The 20,630-nt window shown below is 47.9% G+C and overlaps 2 long non-coding RNA genes and 1 other non-coding gene across 4 annotated transcripts; 2 read left to right on the top strand and 1 right to left on the bottom strand.

Annotated features, from left to right (window-relative positions):
- Window positions 1-5,280: 5,280 nt before the first annotated feature.
- Gm40960 lies at window positions 5,281-15,935 on the top strand. 2 transcript variants are annotated; one of them, XR_001780955.2, is made up of 3 exons: window positions 5,281-5,519; window positions 6,544-6,778; window positions 15,835-15,935. It is a non-coding gene; the product is annotated as a predicted gene, 40960 (long non-coding RNA). The 2 variants fall into 2 exon arrangements; XR_873492.2 differs by lacking the exon at window positions 15,835-15,935 and adding an exon at window positions 8,197-13,211.
- Window positions 13,615-16,702, bottom strand: Gm32003. Its single transcript, XR_382481.2, has 3 exons — window positions 16,628-16,702; window positions 15,899-15,993; window positions 13,615-15,578 (listed from the first exon to the last, which is right to left on the bottom strand). It is a non-coding gene; the product is annotated as a predicted gene, 32003 (long non-coding RNA).
- A 3,231-nt stretch (window positions 16,703-19,933) lies between these two features.
- Gm24716 lies at window positions 19,934-20,037 on the top strand. Its single transcript, XR_003950790.1, has one exon. It is a non-coding gene; the product is annotated as a U6 spliceosomal RNA (small nuclear RNA).
- The last annotated feature ends 593 nt before the right edge of the window (window positions 20,038-20,630 follow it).

Genomic DNA, 20,630 nt, shown 5'->3' with positions numbered 1-20,630 from the left:
CACGCCTTGAATCCAAGAGCACTCTGCTAGAATATTGTAAACAGGAGTAAATAAAGTCAACCAGAGGTCAAGAGGCGGAGCAAGCAACCAGCTGACAGGAAGTGACCATAGGATTAGTAAGAAAAACCAGAGTAAGAGGGGTTAGGTGGATGGGGAGAGACACACAGGAGCTAGAAAGGAGGGCCATTCAGTTTGAAGGACTTTTTGTTTTGAGACTGTGTGAGTGAGGGGCATGCATGGTGGGCTGTTGGCTGAGGAGGAAGGGCATCTGGGGGTTTACTCTGCTTCTCTGAGCTAGCTTTCACCACAGCATCTGGCTCCTGAGTCTTCATTGATGAAATGGAATGACAGAGTTTGTTTGTTTGTTTGTTTGTTTGTTTGCTTTTTTAAAAAGTCAAAAAAAATTTTAAGTCAAATAGCAGGTCGAGGCTGCCGATGAATAATAAAGTCACCAAGTCTGGAATGATGGGACCATATCTTTCAAAACTATGGATATGATAGTCACAGGCGTGGTTGCTGTAGAGATGGAACAGTGGGCATGAGCCTTGTGGTAGAAGTGTTGGGTCTTGAGAGCATCATTGTCTTCATCATGATTAGGAGGCTTTGGTGTGGGTTTGTGAGACATTACAGGGGAAACTGAGTAGAATATACAGGGATGTCTCACTGGTGTGTCTCCGTGCTGTGTCTCCATGGTACGTCTTGCAACCACACAGAATCTCAGAAAAGTTTTACTTTGTAAAGAAGTATTCTCCAGAATTCAGTCTTTAGATGCAGGATCCCGCTGACTGAGCCAAAGTTAAATTTCATACATATGGACCACAAGTGTGTTCTGATTGAAATATGCACAATTGAAGCAGAGGAGTGAGTGGAGGTCTCTGTACCAAATGCAACTATGGGCCAAAGCCACACACACACTACACATATACTGCACATACCACACAGATACCACACGCATGTACACCACATACACACACATGCACACCACACATATCACATACACATACCACACATGCTCACACACACACTCACGCACACGACACACATGCTGCACATACCACACACATACCACATACACACCACACACATACACTTAGGACTAGGTAGTGACAGACTTGATTGAGAGGCCTCTGCAGCTGCTCTCAGCCTTGCCTGCCCAACACACAACCTCTGAAAAGGTACCCGGTGCCATGAGTACCACTGGGTGCTCCTGCTGGCTGCTCCTGCTGCGTGGCCCTACTGGGTGTCCTCTGTGGAGTGTGATATTAGCCTGGCCAGAAAGGGTGTGACTATGACAAGAGACGGGAAAGCTGTTCCTCTGACAAGAAGGCAGAGCCAGCACCCATGGCCGCACATACAAAGTATGGCAACCTGCCTGGTTAATGACAACAGACACTCACTGCCTCACTCTGCTAAAGGATGGAAGACCCAGAGCAAGTTCTCTGTGGGGATGTGAATACTCTGGAACCTAGAAGGGAAAGCCCTTGGCTCCTCTCTACTGATAGTTTGCTGCCAATAGCAAGCTTTGGCCATTGGTCTGCTCCAGCCTCTGTCCTCAGCACCATGTGGCTTTCTTCCTGTGTGTCTCTGTGACCTCTCTTATAAGGACATCAGGAAAAGTGGCCTGCTCCCACACAGTGACCTCTTTTTTTGTTTGTTTGTTTCTTTTATTTATGAGTACACTGTTGCTGTCTTCACACACTCCAGAAGAGGACATAGGATCCCATTACAGATGGTTGTGAGTCACAATGTGGTTGCTGGGAATTGAACTCAGGACCTCTGGAAGCACAGTCAGTGCTCTTAACCGCTGAGCCATCTCTCTAGCCCCACAGTATGCCCTCTTAAAGTAACTTATCACAGCCTCAGTGGCTTCATTCCATATAAGATGTATTCTGAAGGCCTAGGAGTTAGACTGTTAAGGTTTCTGATTTGGAGGGGATACAATACATCCATTACAGTGAGACAGAAAGACAGTAGACCTCTGAAAAAATCCTGCAGAGAGTCTGAGACAAGGCCCATGGGACCTCAACCTTAGCAACCATGCCCCAGCTGGGTAACAAATGATCAACCTGTTCACCACAGACCTTGAAGGCTTAGACAAGAAGAGGCAGGGTAGCCAGCATGAATAGGGACCAGCATGTCCTTCCCTGTGGGCTAGCCAGGACAGTTCTGGGAATTTCCACCGTCTAGCATGGGAAGAGGCCAGTATCGATACTTGCAACACAAGATCAGCCTTCAAGTCAAGCTTATTTTGGTTTAGAGAAAATTAGTGTCCAAAGAAATGGCTGCAACTTTATAGTGGTTATAAACATGTCTCCAGCCTAAGGTCACACTTTCGTTTCTATGAACTGCACAAGATCGGACCTTGCGATATGGAAGACATGCATCAACGTGGCAAATGGGATCAAAAAATGAGAGAACGAGGCCAAGTGTGCATGCCTGCTAGGAACGAGGATAAACCTAGAGAAAACAGAGCTAGTCTGGATCTCTACCTCCACCCCACTCCACCCCCCAAAAACTCCCTGTAGAGAACAAATATTAATAAAATAAAACTCCAAAATTCGATCCTGGAGCAATAACAGAATCCCCGTGCCAGACTTCACAGGCGCACAGAGGATGTGCGGAGCTGAGCGATCTGTGGACAGCAGTTCTCGGAGGAACTCTTGAGAGCTCACGGTGTTCAGGCCAAAACGTCCTGGAAACCGGGTCCTCTGGAAAATGCAGACTAACTTTATGAATTGCACATGTGGCCACAGAGCCAGCACTGCAGCGCCGAGAGAAAGGCTCTGCGAAGAAATCCGTCCCCCATGCCGAAGACCACCGGGGCGGATGCGAAGCACACACCAAGGGTCCTGAAAACCCACCCAGCCCCGAAGGGCTTTCTTGGCAAACTCAGGAAAATAAAATCCAGCTGAGACCTGCTGGGATTAAATGTGATAGACAAAGGGCCACTCGCCTTTACTGGAAGGGACCTGCCTGGAGAAGGGTTCCCCCCAGGGAGAACAATGGTCCCTTTCCTAGCTACTTCATTTGTTTGTTCTTCCTTTCCACCATCTTGGATATGCATCTTCCTGGCGCTTAGCTCATGGACTCTTGTGAAGATGAAAAGAGTTAACATAAATGCTTGGGCAGCATTTGTCCTGTCAGAAGGGATGGCCCCACGTCCTTTGCGGTAAGCACTCTTCAGGACAGCTGAAGCCTGGGGCCCACTCCTCAAGTCACTCGACTTTTGCACCCCTCCCCCCCTCCCAATCCAATTTTGCTATCCCAGATTCCCTTCCCATTTTGTCTCCCAACAACCTCTTCCCAATCTGGAGCGCTTCCCACTTGCTGTCACAGGATCTAAGAACAGGAAGGGCCCTCTGAGGTCCCTCAGCTTCCGCCTCTGCCCCAAGGCAGATCTCTGTTCACACCGACTCCGACAGATGGATGTCGTTTCAATACAGGAAATATTTATTGTGCATCTAGGCTGGGCCAAGCCCTGTGCTCAGGACGGCTAGGAGCACACATAGAAGTGGGGACGGCTGAGGTCCTGCTGTCCCCTGGGGGATAGAGCTGAATGCTCCAGCAGGGGGCAGTTTTGTAAACCACAGACAGATCTTCTTTATGAAACTCCATTTTCTTTCTTTTGGCTCTTAGGACTTTCAACCTATTTGATAAACCACTCTTTGCCCCCCAAACACACACACACACACACACACACACACACACACACACACACACACACATCTCTTCTTCCTACAGTTAGCTTGCTTTGATGTTAACCACACTTGGGTCCACATCTGATTACTGGCCCCGTGACACAGCCAAGGGGCATGGAAAATCAACCATCACACACAGGGTTCATTGGTCATTGCCCTACACCCAGATTCTCCTAGTGACTACAAGATAACTTCTGGCTCATCACGAAATGCAGAAAGAATGTCGTACATTGGCATCTCTCCCATCTTCTACAAGGTGGCTCAGGCCCAATGCCCATGACATAGCTTCCATCTCCCATTCCATTGTAGTCATGAGAGTTCTGAACATAGCCTGTGCCCCAGCATGCTTCTGCCTTATCCACTGAGTAGCATAAGGAAGCCTTGGCTGGAGTTGTGAACCCACATCTATGTGCGAGATTGAAAATTCCTCAGTGGGATATGGATTGAGTTGTAAAACAGCAATGGATGCATGATGCTGACTTCCCAGCATGCACTGCCTGGAAGCCGAGCTTGCATCCACCCTCACAGCTGCCTCCCTCCCTGGAGGGTCAGGAGATATCTAGGCTCATCCTATCTGCTCCTGGCTCTCAGCATCAGCTACGCCCTTAGAAGACTGCAGTTCTCTGATAGCTATCTTTTCTAAGAAATAGAGACTTTCCATGGTAGACTCCAGGCCAGCCCCACCTCTAACCATGTCACCACCATCCCAAACATATCACCAGAGCCTCCTAACCCCAAGAGAACAAATTTATCTCTGAGAATCCTGAGGATTCTTGCCTAGTCAGGTATGGCTGCAGAATTCCCAGACAACCCAAGTCCTCAGACTGGAGCCTTCTAAGGCAACATTCCCTTCTCTAAGCAGTACCTCCTCACTTACTGGCTTCGATCCTCTCTGTCTTCAGCTCCTACACCACCCACTTGGGGAGTGGAGACTAGCCAGTCTTCCAGGCACTTCTCAGTCCTTCCCCAGGCTCTTCACCCAACTTTTGTAACATAAACAATATTGATGAATTGTCATTTCTGTTTAAACTTGTTGCAAGTAGATTTGGGAGCAAGGTGAGACCTCTTGTCCTAGATTCCAGCGTGTTTATTTCAAATACTCTCCATAACACCTTTTCCTGGGACAGGCTGGCCCTCTAACTCTGTGCCAAAAAGCAAAAGAGAACAGCAATCAGCCAACAGATTAGCAAACTTTTTGCCCAGGGCTAGAGAGATGGCTCTGTGGTTAAGAACACCGACTGCTCTTGCAGAGGTCCTGAGTTCAATTCCCAGCAACCACATGGTGGCTCATAACCATATGTAACGGGATCCAATATCCTTTTCTGGTGTGTCTGAAGAGAGCAATAGTGTACTCACATACATAAAATAAATATTTTTTAAAAAAATCTCGTCCTTAAAGACAGCTAGAAGTTAAGCCATTTCCAACAGAAGTTACTGCTGTTTGTCAGGAGATATAATTTGCCTGCCATGGGATTGGGTGAAAGTTGAGTCATGGGTAGCTCCTCCATGGAGATAATGCCCCACCCCACCCTGCCCAGACCTCTCAGCTGGCCTCCCCAGTCATTTCTGCTGTGAGTTTGTAAGGGCCTGATGCTCCTCTAGCTACTGTTTGCCACTTGTTCTTTGACCTGGAAGCCACACCCAAGGAGACACTACTCTGCCAGGACTCAGGCTGGCTGCTTCAACAAGGCTTCCCCAGCTAACTTCTGCTGGGTGTTTGTGAGCCTCTGATTTGATGACTTCACCTTGGACTTGATCTCTTCACCTGGCGACCCCAGTCCTTGAGCTTTGACTGGCTGATGCTTAGTCCTGCTAGACGCTGTGAGTTCTGATTGGCTGATGCTTAGTCCTCCTGCTGGATGCTGTGAGCTCTGACTGGCTGATGCTTTGCCTCCACTTTCCCTCTGCCGCTCTCATTTCCTCTTTAACCTTTGCTTGCTTTATACTTAACTCATTTGAAACCGAGATCGCAGCTGCTGGAGGTCATTCTCCAGCCTGCATTAAACGTGCACCCTCTGCAGAAAAGGTACAAAGCCATGCTGTCCCCTCTCTCACGACTGTCCTGACTGCGGTTGCTGATCTCTATTTTCCTCTGTCACTGATACTCTGTGTCCCCCAAGCTCAGTCATGGTGTGTGTGTCGAGGGGGGCGCAGGGGGTCCATCTGGTGAAATGGCCCAAACTTTAATTTCTGAAGGGTCTGAGACCTTAGCTAGCCTGCCTGTGTCTTAGTGGCCTTTTCCCTTTATCCTTTAGTCCTAAATGAGGGTTTTCCAGTCTTTCTTGCCCCAGTGAGGCTACAACCTCATTGGCCAATGATAGAACCAACCATTCCAGCCAGCGTAGTAGCCCCTTCCTCCTTTTTCATTCAATAGAAAGATCCCCAAGATGGCCAAGTCATATCTTCCAGTTTAATGGAACTACAGCTTTGGTCCCTATGTTGACTTTACTAGAGAGAGGCGAATAAATATACTCCAGAGAGAGCTTCAAGGATGGATCACAGAAATGACTCCATTTGGGTCTGGCTTGCTGAAGCACTGACTTTATTGAGATGAGTGAGTTCCCAAACAGCATGAAAGCCCACCCTGGCATGGGTGACACTCCTGAATGCCACATACATGGATGGAGTCTCTTCTTCAGTTACCCATCACCTCCTACATATTCTAGCACTCTTAGATCACCTACAACTGGGTCAAGATTATGTGCAACTGCAGGAAGGAAGGGGGTGACTGGACTTTCATCTGAGCATCTAACGACCCTCCCACCTCCTCTTCCTATGAGGAAGAACTTACAGCCCCAGTCCTGTGAGGGTCCCGTTAGTTAATCACAGCTGTTTTATTTTCAAGATGATGAAGACTGTGCCATATCTGGGGAACAGAGTGCCACAGCAGCCTCATTTGAAGCCACAATTCTGTATATAGATCAGGACGCAAAATGGAAAGAGAAGTGGCTGCCAGCTGTATTCCTTGATTTCTAGAATAGTGTATCCTGACTCTGAGGAGTTAGCAGCATGTTGTGGTCTCTGACTCTAAGAAGACATCGTGTCCTGTAAATTAGAACCTTGTCCATTCAGGATCTTTGGTAAGTCTCTGCACTCTTCACATACCACAGCCAATGGGAGAGTGGGAGAAGGAGAGGGAGAGGGAGAGGGAGAGGGAGAGGGAGAGGGAGAGGGAGAGGGAGAGGGAGAGGGAGAGGGAGAGGGAGAGGGAGAGGGAGAGGGAGAGGGAGAGGGAGAGGGAGAGGGAGAGGGAGAGGGAGAGGGACTGACTTACACCTTAGCAGTGGCTTGATGCTCACGTCCTAAGCTAGGATCAGAAGTGTTCTAGAGCATTATCCTAACAGTGGCTGAGGTGTCAGGTCTTCCTGTATCCATCATTGGCAGTGCTGGCAGAAATGGTATGTGCTGAGAAGAAATATCTGTTATTAGAAATGCACCTAGGCCAGAGACCACAGTAACTGTCATCTTCACGGTACCAGAGGCCAATATAACCATTCTGCTACTGGGTGGGGTCAGGAGTTTAGTGTTGGCCACTCCTATAGGCAGATTAGACACCCAGGTAGATAGCAAGCTTAGATAACACTCACAATGGAGAAGCCCACCTACCAAGCCCCTCCATTCCCCTGCCAACTCACATCCATGTTCATGGGCCCCTGCATGAGGCTTGGATAACCACTAAGTGACAGTTACCCAGAGAGTCACTTTGTCCACCTGATCATTAAGGTCCCCTATACTAATTTATGTCCTCAAGACACACACATTCACAGTTTATATGCTCATTCTGACTTTGTCACTAATATAGCCCTGGCTACCCATGTCTCTGAACACCTAGATAAACCATGACTGATCCCTACAAAGCTATGTGGCTCTTTGCTTCCAGTCAGCTCTCCCTTCACGTGACTGGACAATCAAATGTTCTGCTCAAAGTTCTGTTTGTAAAGTTCAGTCTAGACACAGAAACCACATAGTAATGCAAACAGAATTGCTATTGTGGGGTTGGTGTGCTAACCAGTAAAAGTTAATGAGAATCCTAAAAGTCCAGGTACAACAGACACAAGGAGCAGCCACAATACCTCAGGCTGTTAGTGCACATGAGGAGAAGCACTTTCCTCCCTGCCAAGCTGGGATTAAAACCTCAGAAGGGCATGGCCCTGTTCCAATGACCACTAGGAGCATGTAGATGCCGAGGAGGCAAGGTGTGATGAAGACACTTGTAGTATCAGGAGAAGGTAACCAGGAAGTCTCCATAACCCAGAGTGTACCTGCTCGATATACACTGGAGGGAAGGCTAGGGGAAGGTGGCGCTCAAGGAGGAGCATTCCACTGGAAAACTTCCAGAAAAGATGACTGAGGTCAGGATCTAAGATCCTGATGATAGCCACTGGGTACTACAGAAGCTCAGACTCTTCCCCCATGCGATCTGGGGCCTAAACCTCAGACCTGTGTACCGACGAGGCTCACGGAAAACAGAAGGAGACAAATCCCCTTTCTTTTCCAGTCCCTCCACTGGCAAGATTTACATGTGCCAGTCGGCAAGAGAACCATTTGCAAAGCCCACCTCCGCCATCACGAAGCAGACCAGTGAGGGTGGACTGAAGCACTGTAGAGCAATGACCTGATGACCGGCACAGAGAAGGAGGTGTGCCAGGAGGTGACATCAGAGGGAAGGCAGGGAGCACACCAACACATGGCAGCACACTGTTATCCAAGCAGAGCCCAGCAAATATGACCGCTCATCAAGACAAGACCGGCACAATCAGGAAAAGACAGAAAATACACTTCCTTCCCACCACCACCGAGAGGACAAGCTTAACCCAAGCACTGGGGCTGCGTGTTCTCAGTCCTGTTGGATTCTAAGCAAACCATCCTTAAGAGAATCTTCCTGTGACACTGGGCTGAGTACTTTCTCTCATTTGCTGAGACTGTGGCCAAGGCATGGAGAACCACACTGCTTCCTAACAACCAGGGCTAGGTTGGAGGCTGTGATTCATTGGCTCATCCTTTGTCCTAAAGATGTTCAGCTCCAAGACCATCCCCTCCCAGTGGCCCTGGCTGGTTCCTGAGAACTCTATGCATGGAGGATGTCCTTGTACTCGTATGCAGCAAACGTTGACCCTGAGCCGTTCTCATTACAACCCTGGCTTCTTGGATGCTGACGAGGTCTCCCAGCCTGGTGTTAAGCAATCTTGCATGCATGTATCGGTGTTGGAAAGGGCATCCAAGGAGAACTGGTCTGTTACCAAAGTTGGTTCTGTCATAACCAGGGTCCCTTTTGACCTTTGTTTTTGGTAGGCTAGACTTTTGGAAAGAGAAACAGGGAAGCAAACAGCTACTCTGGGACCTGCGGCATTTGAGGTTGAGGAAAACATTGGTCAACATCCGGTCCCTTAGCTGTCAGACGGACGCTGTCTCCAAGTCGTGGCCTTGGTTTCGTAACATCTCAGTTCAGGGTCACAGAGCGAACACTGTCTTGGTTGAGGAGCACTCTGAGAGCTTCAGAGACTTCTCCAGGAATCTCGTGGCCCTACTTAACCTGCTCATAAATGTCTTCCTCTTGCCCTCTTGCCTCCTCTCTCTCCAAACAAGTCAAATCTCAAGTCCCTGGCTTTGATGGCCATGACCCTTCTAAGACCATGGACCACACACTGGGTAGCATGGGCCTGCAGTGTATGGAGAGTTGACTTAGGAACTCCCAAGTTGAGAATGCAAGTCTAACCCATGCAATGAGACTGGATAGAACTGCTGGCCCTAGAGCTGGGTCTCAAACAAGAAGGTGTAGAGGATGGGCGGGACTTATGCAGGAGCCTCTGAAGTCCCTGTGAGAAGAACATCACGCTGGCTTCCTACTTCCACCACCACAGCCCTTCCTGAGCCATCTACGTCCTCCTCCCTCCTGCTTCTCCCCTTGGTTCCTCTCCTGATCTCTGAGGATGGGGGTCATTTTATCACTGGGTATGGACACAAATGGAGTCATTCCTGCCCACTCTCTTCTCAACTATGGACTAGCTGAAACAATGAGACTGCAGGAATCCCAAGTAGGCGCATTTGGAAGATATGAATAACCGCAAAGGCAAAAGCTGAGAATGGCTCCTGCCAGGGTGAGCGCAGGAAGTGGGTGGAAGTGGGAAGGACTCTATTAATTCCCTCCGACCTTGAATGAGTCATGACTCTCAACTTCCTACTCAAGTGTCTGGATGCTGCGCTTCGGTCATGACTAAGGCTCTCTGGTGGGCACACACTGCCTTTTGTATCCACACAGCCATCCTAACTCCAAATTGCCCCTATTGCTCAGAGCATCCCTGCATACAGCCTTCAGTGGCTTTACTCCCTGTTACTACCACTTCCTGGCCCAGCCTTTGAGCTTTAGCCCTCTGCCCATGTGTTTGTAGCTTGGCGTTAATCTCCCTACACTCAGCACACTAGATCCTAAGCCCTGCAGTCTCAGCACAAAGCCATCTCCTCAGGGTGGCTCTCCCAGGCCCACTGGCTCACTCTCATCAAGGCAGACGACCTCTTCATCCATGAGTCTCCTGCCCATGCCTTTCACACCAGGCTGCAGCCACCATCAAGTCAGATGTCATCACTGTCTCCATGAACCCTGGCTCAAACATGGAGAAAGAACGCTCTGTAGCCCCATATTCTGCCCCTGATGGTCCCCAGCCTGCTGACTCCATTGACTGAGACACCAGTCTTCCCAGTTATAGTATCACCAACCTAAGAGCAGGCCCCACACCCAGGGTCTCCGATGGAGCCCGGGCTGCCGTGCACTCAGAGAAAGGAGCAATTGTAGGCTGGGGTTTGTCTCCATCTTCCCAGAGGCTATCTAGCTGAAGACACCAATGCTCAAGGTGTGGGGGCTTCAAGGGCTCCAAGTTGGCAGAATGGAATCTACAGGGCTTCTGGAAAGAAGTTGGAAGTTGGGAGCACTGACTTTAAGTCCTTGCTGTGTGAGAGAGAAGTGGGGAACTATGGCCATACCCAGCATCCAGCAGCAGGCCCTCCTTCCTGGGCAGCCGTGGACGAAGCCTCCAGTTCCAGCTTCTACTGTGTGCAGACTCCTTAGTACCGTTACCTTCATCCAGACTCCAGCAAGCCCTAGTAGAAAGGGCTTTTCCGAGCGCTGTTTACATTCTTGTCGTTTTTGCCTGTGTTTAGACTCATGAAAAAAAAAAAAAAGCAACACATTTCAAACATTTCCAAGCAATCCCAGGCCCTTGTGGGTTTCACATAAACTACCCTATAAACCAGTGAACTTCAGAGTCTCCAACTCCACAAAAATCATAAACCCTCAAAGCTGTAAGCCCATGAAGATTCTCTGATCCAACATTCTTGTTTCATGGCCAGAAAAACCCAGGCTCGGGAGGGGAAGGCCTCGCCTAGGCACCCTGGAGCTGAGTATAGAGCTGATCTCTACCATGCAACTCACGGATCCCAACCCAGTACAAAACACTGCAGCCCACGAACACATCGCCTCTGCCAGCATGTGGTTCTGGTTTTTTAAAAGAACTGACTTGAGGTTTGGAAATATTAATGTGCCTAGGATTTTGGCAAAGGAATGTGTGTTAAGTGTACAGGCTTGGCTGACAGCCATGCCCCAGCGCCAGGCAGGCTGCTGTAGGATGAGAATACTCTGGGACTTGATGTGTGGGGTGCGCCTGCTGTGCGAGGCCCCAGAATCACTGGATGGAAGTGTGGCTCCCCTCGAAGTCAATATCGTCTACCAGGAGCCGCTCTCACGGGAGATGTAAGATAACCTTGCCTTCAGAAGAGTCTTCGCGAACTCCAGAAGATGCTAGAGGCCAAGTTCTAGTATGAGCCAGGAAGGCACCAAACAGACCCTAAGCCATCTGGGCCAACACCTTTCCCTCCACCATAACAGGCCCAGGCAGGAAATTAAGCAAAGCTCTTTCTGAACTTCTGCAAAGGAATTTCCTGGAGGGTCCTGGAGGCCCAGTGCTCCGAGGAATCATGTTACAACAAAAGCTACAGGCCCCCAGGTTCTTGCCACAGCACCTGTTCTGCAGAGCACCTTGGAATCCTATCCTGGCCTGTGATGGCAGGGAGGCTGGCTCTACAGCCCCGGGAAGCCAGAAGATGTCTTCCTAGCTGTAGACACAGGACAGGCATCTCCCCACTTGCCCTCATCTCTGTATCTTAAGGCCCAGGAGAGCCCTCTGCACATATCCTGAGCTATGTCCTCTCTAAAGCTGGGAGACAGCTGATTGGTAAAGCAAGACGAGGGCCACCCTGACCCTAATAGTCTCTCCAAACCAAAGGCCTGAAGCATCTTCCAGCAGTCACTGACAACTTCTCTAAGCCTTGTGTCAAAACTTCAGGATATTGTGGACCAACAAGAATGTAAGAGAAGCCAATTCACAATAACCTGCTGCCCAGCCTGAAACTCGCAGAAAAATAATATAATCCAAATAAAATCTTGAGTCTAGTTAATACTATGTACCAACCTTGATCTCTCAATCTTTTTGTCTCTCCCTAACTTCAATCCATCTCTCCCTCTGCCTCTCTCTATGTAGCCCAGGCTTCCCAGTTAAATAATATGCATCCCCAGTAAGAAATCATTCTGCACACTTAGAAATTAATAAAGGAAAAGATTTTTTATTGGTAAGAGAATAAAAGTGCATGGCTGGTAGCAGCTAATGCCCAAGGAAAAAGCAACCATGAATAGATTTTCCTAACATGCATACCTAAGTCCTTTCATGTCCTGGCCCCAGGTTACACTTCCAATAATTTAAACACAGTCAGGAGACTCCAAGTCTGGCCACTTGGGCAGACGGAAGATTTACACAGCAAAGATAGTGCCAGGATTATTTTAGGTACACCAGTGTTAGTCTTTTTGAATAGTTTTTACCCAGGTTCATCTTGCCCACCTGGCAGGATTATGCTTTTCCTGATAAAAATGCAGGGGCTGAACCAAGAAACCCAGATCTTTAAGGGTAGCTGTGACCCCGCACTGGGCTCTTGAGCTGGCCAGCGAGGCATGTTTTTTGGGAGATGAGCCTAATGGCTAGTCGGTCCTGATGAATAAAAATTCGCAGCCTAGCAATGTAAATTTTGCTTATCTCTAACAGGCTGGCTAACACACTACTTATCTTTGGGTATTTGGAGCCAGCACTCCCTTAGTTAAATTCTGCATTTGTGATTTAACGTCTCTTAAGCAAATCTTTTAGTAAATCCTTTATAGCTTGTACTCTTTCTTCTACATTGGCCCTTATCCCCAGTCCTCCAGCCTCCCTCTTCCAAGCACTGAGATGACAGGCCTATGCCACCTGTGCATGTGAGTGTGGGGACTCGGGACCCACAGAAGTGCGCAGAGGTCAGAGGGCAACTTTTGGGGACCAGTTCTCTCCTACTGTGGAATCCTAGGATGAGAGACAGCTTGTCTCAGCACTTGAACCCACTGAGCCATTTTGCTGGCCCCATGCCTGACTTCCTTAGTCTCTTTAAGTTGTAAAAAACTCTTTCCAAAGTTGCTTATTTCCAGAGTTTTGTGAAGCATCGCTGACAAATAAAAATTGTATTTAAGATGCCCAAAGTGATATTGTTCACAGAGAATATGAAATGATGATAACACCAAATCAATTCATTACCTCATAGTTACCATGTGTGTGTGTTTGTGTGTGTTTACAAGGTGCTGTATAAGTGGATGCCTATGAGTGTATGTGTATGAAATGTAGGCATATGGTGTGTGTGTGTGTTAGATGTGTATGTAAGTGTATGTGTGTAATATTACATGTTATATGTGTGTGCATATGTACATATATTGTGTGTTTGTGTTATGTACATTTGTATATATGTATAGCACACATGTATTTATTTTCATATGTATACACATTGTGTGCATGTGTATATATATATATGTATATGCATGTATTGCATATATATGTGTATTTCCAGAGCTTATTCACTATGTGAAACTGAAGCTTTACACCCTTTCACCAACATTTCCCAGCCCTCCCATCCCCAACCCAGAAATGAGGTGGTGTGGAATATGTCCTCCTGTGCCTGGCTTAGTTCACTTAGCATCATGTCCGGAGGTCCCCTGTGCTGCAGTTAATCGGTTTCTCGCTGTGTATCTACCACGTTTCTTTATCCACACATGGGTAGATGGCAGAGCTGTTGCTAAAGCCTGACTGCTCCCAGCATATAAAGTAACCACCTTCCAAACAGGATGGGGACTGCAGTTAGAAGCTTCATTTTACAGCCAAGGAGACGAAGACCACCACTACCACAGACACCTAGAGTCCTGGCTGGCAGCAGATATCCGGTCAAAAGTCACAACCAGGGAGCTGCCCAGACACCCTGGTGTACAGGGCATCTCCTAGGCTGAGTGGAGATCCAGTTAACTTGTCCGGAGTCCCTGAAACACAAGCCTGACTGGACACTTCCTCCGTGGAGAACACAGCCACCACCCTTCCATGTAGCCTGTAGTGGGGAATTAAAGCCCTTCCTATTCTTACCTCAAAGGCCTAGAATGTCATCCTCAGAGGTGTACCAAGACAAGATTCTCTCCTCCCTCTACTCGTAAGTTTGTTTCTATCAAGAAGCAAACCCCCAACACCACGTTCCCACACGTGGAGGTGGGTGCCACCATGAGCGGCCTGGTCGCACCCATCCGGACAAATCCCTCAGCTTCCCCTTGGCCTCTCCTGGCCTGAGCTTCTAGACTGCCCCTTCTGCGTTCTGAAAGGAAAGGAGCCATCCTTCTCACAGCCATCCTCCCCGTCCCACCTTGTTCAACATGGAGACAGAGAACAGGCTGCAGCTTAGCAGCTTCTCTTTCTAATGTCTTTGCTCTTTAATGTTCAACAACTCATGGCTGTTGCTGCCCAGACAAGCTGAGGAGGAACAGACACGACTCTAGCTCACAGAGGAGGTGAGCCATGGTCCTCCACGTGGCTCTGTGGTCTCTGCCACCACCAGGGAAGCCAGACTGCTTTTCTTTCTCTGCTGAGAGAACTACAGAAGACCAGGCAAATGTCAGGGCCCCAGTCATGACAATGCAGGGTGAATCCAACTCACATATGTCACACAGACAACATGTGTCAGTCTTCGTTCTCAATGGTTGATGCTTCTAATTAGGAAACAAACAACCCTTTTTTTCCTCATTACACACACACACACACACACACATACACACACACACACACACACACACACACACACACAAACACACATACACACACAGGTTTGAGCCACTTCCTAGCGTCCGGCGAACATGGCCACAGCTGAGGCGCTCCAGGGTATGTTCGCGCTCAGTGAATAATTATGTGAACAAAATAACGCAACGTGGTTGCCAACAGCTATTAAACCTGTGAAAAAGGACAATAGAAAACTCAGTTGACTGGCTCTCAGGGCCCCTCAGAAAAACGGGGAAGCCAGCTGTGGCTTCACATCTGTAAACTCCAAACACAAACCAAAAGGCACAGAGAGAAATTGTCTGTGAGTCCGGACTCTTGGAGTTGTCTCAATACTCCTGTTGCCCGTTAACTGGGTGAAAGCTGGTTTCTTCATTCCTGGTGTGTGCAGAGCCTTTGTCTGCTTTGGAATAGAGGCAGATGGGAGATGGTCAAGAAGGCATATACCCACGGCCTCCTAGCAGGCTAGGGTAAACCAGAGCTGGGCAATATTTTCACTATTGTCTCTCATCAAAGTAAGGGGCCTTCTGAGGGGAAGATGAACAGAAAGCCAGCCTTCCTCTCATGCCCAGTCTCCCGTGACACACCCTTCACATCACATGAAGAACGGGGCTTTGCAATCCACACACCTGGTGCTGGCTCCCGGCTTCATCATGCATTAGCTTAGCAGTCTTGAAGAGGAAGTCTGGCGCGATGGAATTTTGGTCTTTGAAGCTGTTTTGCAGGACTGTGGTAAAGACCAGAGATGACTCGCATAAGCCTCTGGTATATCGGTAGTTACAGATACATAGAACAAACATTGGCCCCATAATAAAGGTCAGAAGGTGGCAGAGCCACCAGAAAGGCTAGTCAGATGTGTCCAGCAATCATATCTGGGAGGACAGCCATCGCTGCCCCAGATCCCCGCAGTTCTCACAGTCCCATGCTCTGGAATCTGACACTCCAGGATGTCTCATGTCACCTTACGCCTACTTCTCTTCCAGATGCCAGTCCCCCACATCAGACTCCTTGTTCGGAACTCCCGGCTAAGTTCCCACACAACAATACCTGTGCAGAGGCTGGTCCTGCTGAGGAGACAGACTCCTTTCCCATCTGCTGCTTGTTCTTCTTGGTCTGCATAAACCTGTCAGAACACCTTGGCCCTGCAGAGCACAGTAACAAGATACTAATCCATTGTCTCTTCCATGTCTGTGTTATCCAGCTCCCTCAACCTTCATCTCCACATCTGGAAAATGGGACAATAATCTCACCAGCAAACAGATGGGTTAGGGTGATTAAATGAGATTATCATTATTATCGGACACATAGTTGTTTAGTAAATGCTGGTTACTGCCTGGGAACTTGTGTGACCTCGTGGACTTGCTGTCTACTAACTAGAAATTTCCCAAGGCTCAAACCTGTGTGGTCCCACAGAAAGAACATGGATCCCACGTCAGCAATTGCTCCACAAACGTTGACGGTGTAAGACTGGACCTTCTCTTGAGACGTCAGCCTTCAACAATGAGCTACTGTTTGCCCTTACCTCTCTGACAATTAGCAGAGGGTGAGTCACCCCACTCTGAGTATGCAGAAAGGTAAGGCCCAGATAGATGGGTTGTAATGGGACATGAGCTTATGTGCAGAAACATTACCACTCAGCCACACCACCACTGTGAGAGGCAGACCAGGCCAGGCTTCCACCTTCTTCTATACCCAAGGCCAGAAAACTCCTACAGGAGCAGTCATGCCCTGTGCTAAGAGGGTCACCATGGAAGAGCCTGGAAACTCAGCTCCTACCTCCTTCCAAGCTCTGCAAGTTTAGCTCCATGATGGGCAAGGCCACAAATGCAGGAGGACACAGGCTCCTCCTCCTCCTCCTCCTCCTCCTCCTCCTCCTCCTCCTCCTCCTCCTCCTCCTCTTTCTCTCCTCTTCCGGCTGCAGCTGTTCTCAACTTGTCCCCACTGCCCATCAGGAAACAACTCAGAACATAATTGAGCAGCTGTGGCTGTATAAAGAACCCAGTTCAGAATGAGACATCGAAGTCCAGCAAGTGTGTGCTGTGATCTTTGACCGGATGCTGACACATGTGATGGGCCGAGCCCACTCAGCAAACCCAAAACTCTCCGAGCATCATCTGGACCCTCTTCCTGCTTGTATGCCACAGGGTCAGGATTTGTAGGACCATCCCCTCCCTTGATTCCCTTTCAGAGGTCACAGCTATGTGTCCTCCAGAGTCCGTGGGTCCTGTGATCCCTTGCTCCATTCAATGTGCTCATCAGAAGCCATATTTGAAGCAGCATCTACCATCCATGGTCCACCTTCTGTCTGGATCCACCCATTTAGGAAACCATATCCTTGTTTGACCAGATCACTCCTGCACACGTGTTGCTTTGAATTCTAGCACAGGATTCAGCATGACATTTCCCTTGGATTCCTCTTCTGAGCCAACAGAGTGAGGGCTATTTCCCAAAAAAACAACACATTATTAACAAATGAATAAGAGCCAAGAAAACAATACAGCCAGCATATTTAGTCCACGCAAGCTTGTTTAGAATACAAATCGCAAATGTATTTAATTCACAAGGCTCTTGGGGAAACTTTCAGACCTCTTATATCCAACAGAGCCAAGAAAGTCACCAAAGTGAGGACTATTCACTGGCCAAGGGCTGCCCCACACAGGTCAGTGCCAGGTCCTCAGAGATAGAGGACTCATTCTCAGAACCCTGGTAAGGCCCCTCACCCCACCCACTGGCCAGCCACACTCCTTCATCCCATGGTCTGCCTTTGCCTTAAGCGTGGCCATCCAGCCATGGTCAACAGCATCCAAGATGTTTCCCTGTGATCAAGGATAGGTTAACTGTGAGAAAACAAGACGCCGTTATGACAACCTCCATGAACGCAGGGTAGAACCGGGCCCTGAGTACGTTCAGGCCCAAATAGAGTTGATTTATGAAAACCAAACAAAGTTTCCAGCAGGCCTGGCACGTCTACAGCCTTGGAGAAAAAGCCTTAATTATACTGCCTCTGCTCATTAAATAGATAAGATCTTAGCGGAGGCAAGCTATGTTTTGTCTTCAGGAGAAAAATTTAAATCCATCTGGCTCCATCTTTTACAGTTGTCATCAATATCCTAAGGCCATGTGAAGTGCCCCGAGTTTTCATCTTCCTGAGGCTGGGGTGTTGGGGGGGTGGGCGAGAGAAAAACGGAACATCAACAAGAACGCCAAGGCTGACAGCATGTTGTAGACGCGGTGATTCTAGCATTCCTGTTTCTACAGAACTCCAGAGCACAGCAGGCCCTGCCTGGGGACTGGACCAAGTAATAAAGCATCCACAGCCACCGGAGGAGACAGCCCTGGCGTTCCACAGAAGTGCCACCTGCTGAACGTGGAAGTGGTCAGCCTCGCCTCTCATTGCTCAGGGGGAGACAGTGCTCTCTATGGAGCACACAGCACAGTGTAGGCCCAGGAGGCCCCTCCTTTCACATTCACAGAAACGGTGGTCAACTGTGTCTCAGTGACCACACAGCCTCACCCTCAGGCCTAGGCCTTCCCTTCCTTCAGCTCTTCTTCCGGATCTCATCCACCCACACCTTTTCTCCATTTCCTAAAATCTGTCTCTCCAAGCTCTTATTCCCCAAATCTTCAATTTTTAAATCCAGTTGCCAACTGACACCTGAAATTCAAGTGCCTAAGAGCACCGCTGTGGTGTTGAGTAGGAGCCTAGGGGTGGGCATTCTTGTCTTATGTCTGATCTTTAAAAAAAGGATCTAATTAATCCTTTAATTTAGATATTTATGGTTTGCATATTATATAAAAAAATCCAAGGGTAAATCTCCATGTTAAATCTACCTTAAATTCTTAAATATACCGCCTCATCTATGAGCGTCATTCTTTTTTCTTGAGTAGCTGTCTTGTGTTTACTGTTTCTTGCTATGTCTGACCATTTTTTATTGTATTTCTGATAAGATCCCGATTTCCTAGGGATTTAAATAACACTGTCATTTTTTAAAAGATTTATTTATTTAATGTATGTATGTATGAATACATTATATTCTGTCTTCAGACACACCAGAAGAGGGCATCAGATCCCATTACAGATGGTTGTGAGTCACTGTGTGGATGCTGGGATTTAAACTCAGGACCTCAGAAAGGGCAGCCAATGCTTTTCACACTGAGCCATCTCTTCAACTCAATACTGTCATTCTTAAAAGGGCATTGCCACTTGCTCTAGAAAATAACTAAAATCATGGATATACATCTATAATTCTCCTTGATTATATTCTTGTTGGGACAGATCCGCCCTTGTTTCCTGAGTCGCAGGCTACGGCTTTTATCCCAGGGCACACACTTATTCTTAAGACATAGTCGTCCATTATATTTGATGAATGTTTCCAATGTTATAAATTGAGCTGATTGATTCTGCCTTGACCCTTCTCCCAGTTCTTCCAGATCTTTAGATGATTCTATCAGGATCCCAAGCCTAGGGTATCCACTTGTTTTGGGAATCTCACCTTACTCAAAAAAACAAAACAAAACAAAATAAACAAACAAACAAAAAAACACCACCACCACAACAACAAAACCCAGTCCCCATCCCTCAGCCAAGGACCACAATGACTCCACTTAAATTCCCACAGTTCCCTCCTCTCCAAGACTCCACCTCGAAGCATCCTCACACTCTGACTTCTAGCTCTTCTGGCTCGCTGTGATGCACTCCTGTGGAATATCAAGCTCTTTTTGCTGCACATGAGAGCAGCGAGACTTGACGTTTTCACAGACCAGCATTGCCCTGGCTGTGCTGCAGCATTTGATGCACAAAAATAACTCTCTTTTCATGGTCTTAGGATTACCACGCTAGGTTGGTAGTTAACGGTAGCCTTGCCAAATACCCTTCGCCTGAAGGAACATACTAAAAGTAGCACACTGTTCTTATACCTGTTGGCGTGTGAACATTTTGGGGAGTCCCCTATTTTCCCAGTCCTAGCTGGCTGCTTAATCCGATAACTTGGCTGTTGTTTATGTTTGAGTCTTTGCCAATGCAGTTTAAAACTGTCAATCCCAGCTGAACTTCCTAATCATTGCTGTTAAAGTCGATGAAAGGTGCTCGCTTCTGCAGCACGTTATTCTAAAACTGGAACAATACAGAGATTAGCACGGCCCCTGCACAGGACTGTATGTAAATTCACGAAGCATTCCATAGGTTTTGTAAAATGAATGAATTAAAAAAAAAAGATAAAAGAGGGTGAGGATGGTACAAATCTGAAGGAGTGTGCTTCGTGTTTTTTGAGAGCACACTACTTTGGCGTCCTAGACAAGATTCCGAGGATTCCGTAAGCTGAATCTTATGGAAAGCAGAGATAAGGTTCTGGGTCCCACATAAAATGAATAAAGTGTGCAGGCTGTGTTCCTTTAAATCCAAGCCATTTGAGTGCAAGACTTGTCCTTGTGGGCATCTCAGTTACATAAGGCTATGACAGTAAGAGCAACTGAGACCTCTGAAATCACACCACTACTGTTCTAAAATTCAGCAGCCTACTTGTAAATATGGCATAGGTAGAAAGACCTAGCAAGAGCACACAGCCTTGTAGTGAAATGAGTTTCCACCACGTGCAGCTAACCTCCATATTCACGTATCAGAAAGTCCAGTTGACGATCTGCAGGCCTGACCGAATCTGAGAGCTGCTCAATAATAAAGTGCCCTGGTCACCACCAGCTACGTTTAAGCGGAATTTCCATGCTCTGATTTGTTTGCCTGCTAAAGTGTGAATAGCATTTTCACTAAAATGCTTGGTTGCTT

This window comes from Mus musculus, chromosome 13 (genome assembly GCF_000001635.26).
Source record: "Mus musculus strain C57BL/6J chromosome 13, GRCm38.p6 C57BL/6J".
NCBI lineage: Eukaryota > Metazoa > Chordata > Mammalia > Rodentia > Muridae > Mus > Mus musculus.
Note: the sequence above shows the minus strand (reverse complement) of the source record. Positions and strands in the feature narration are given on the sequence as shown.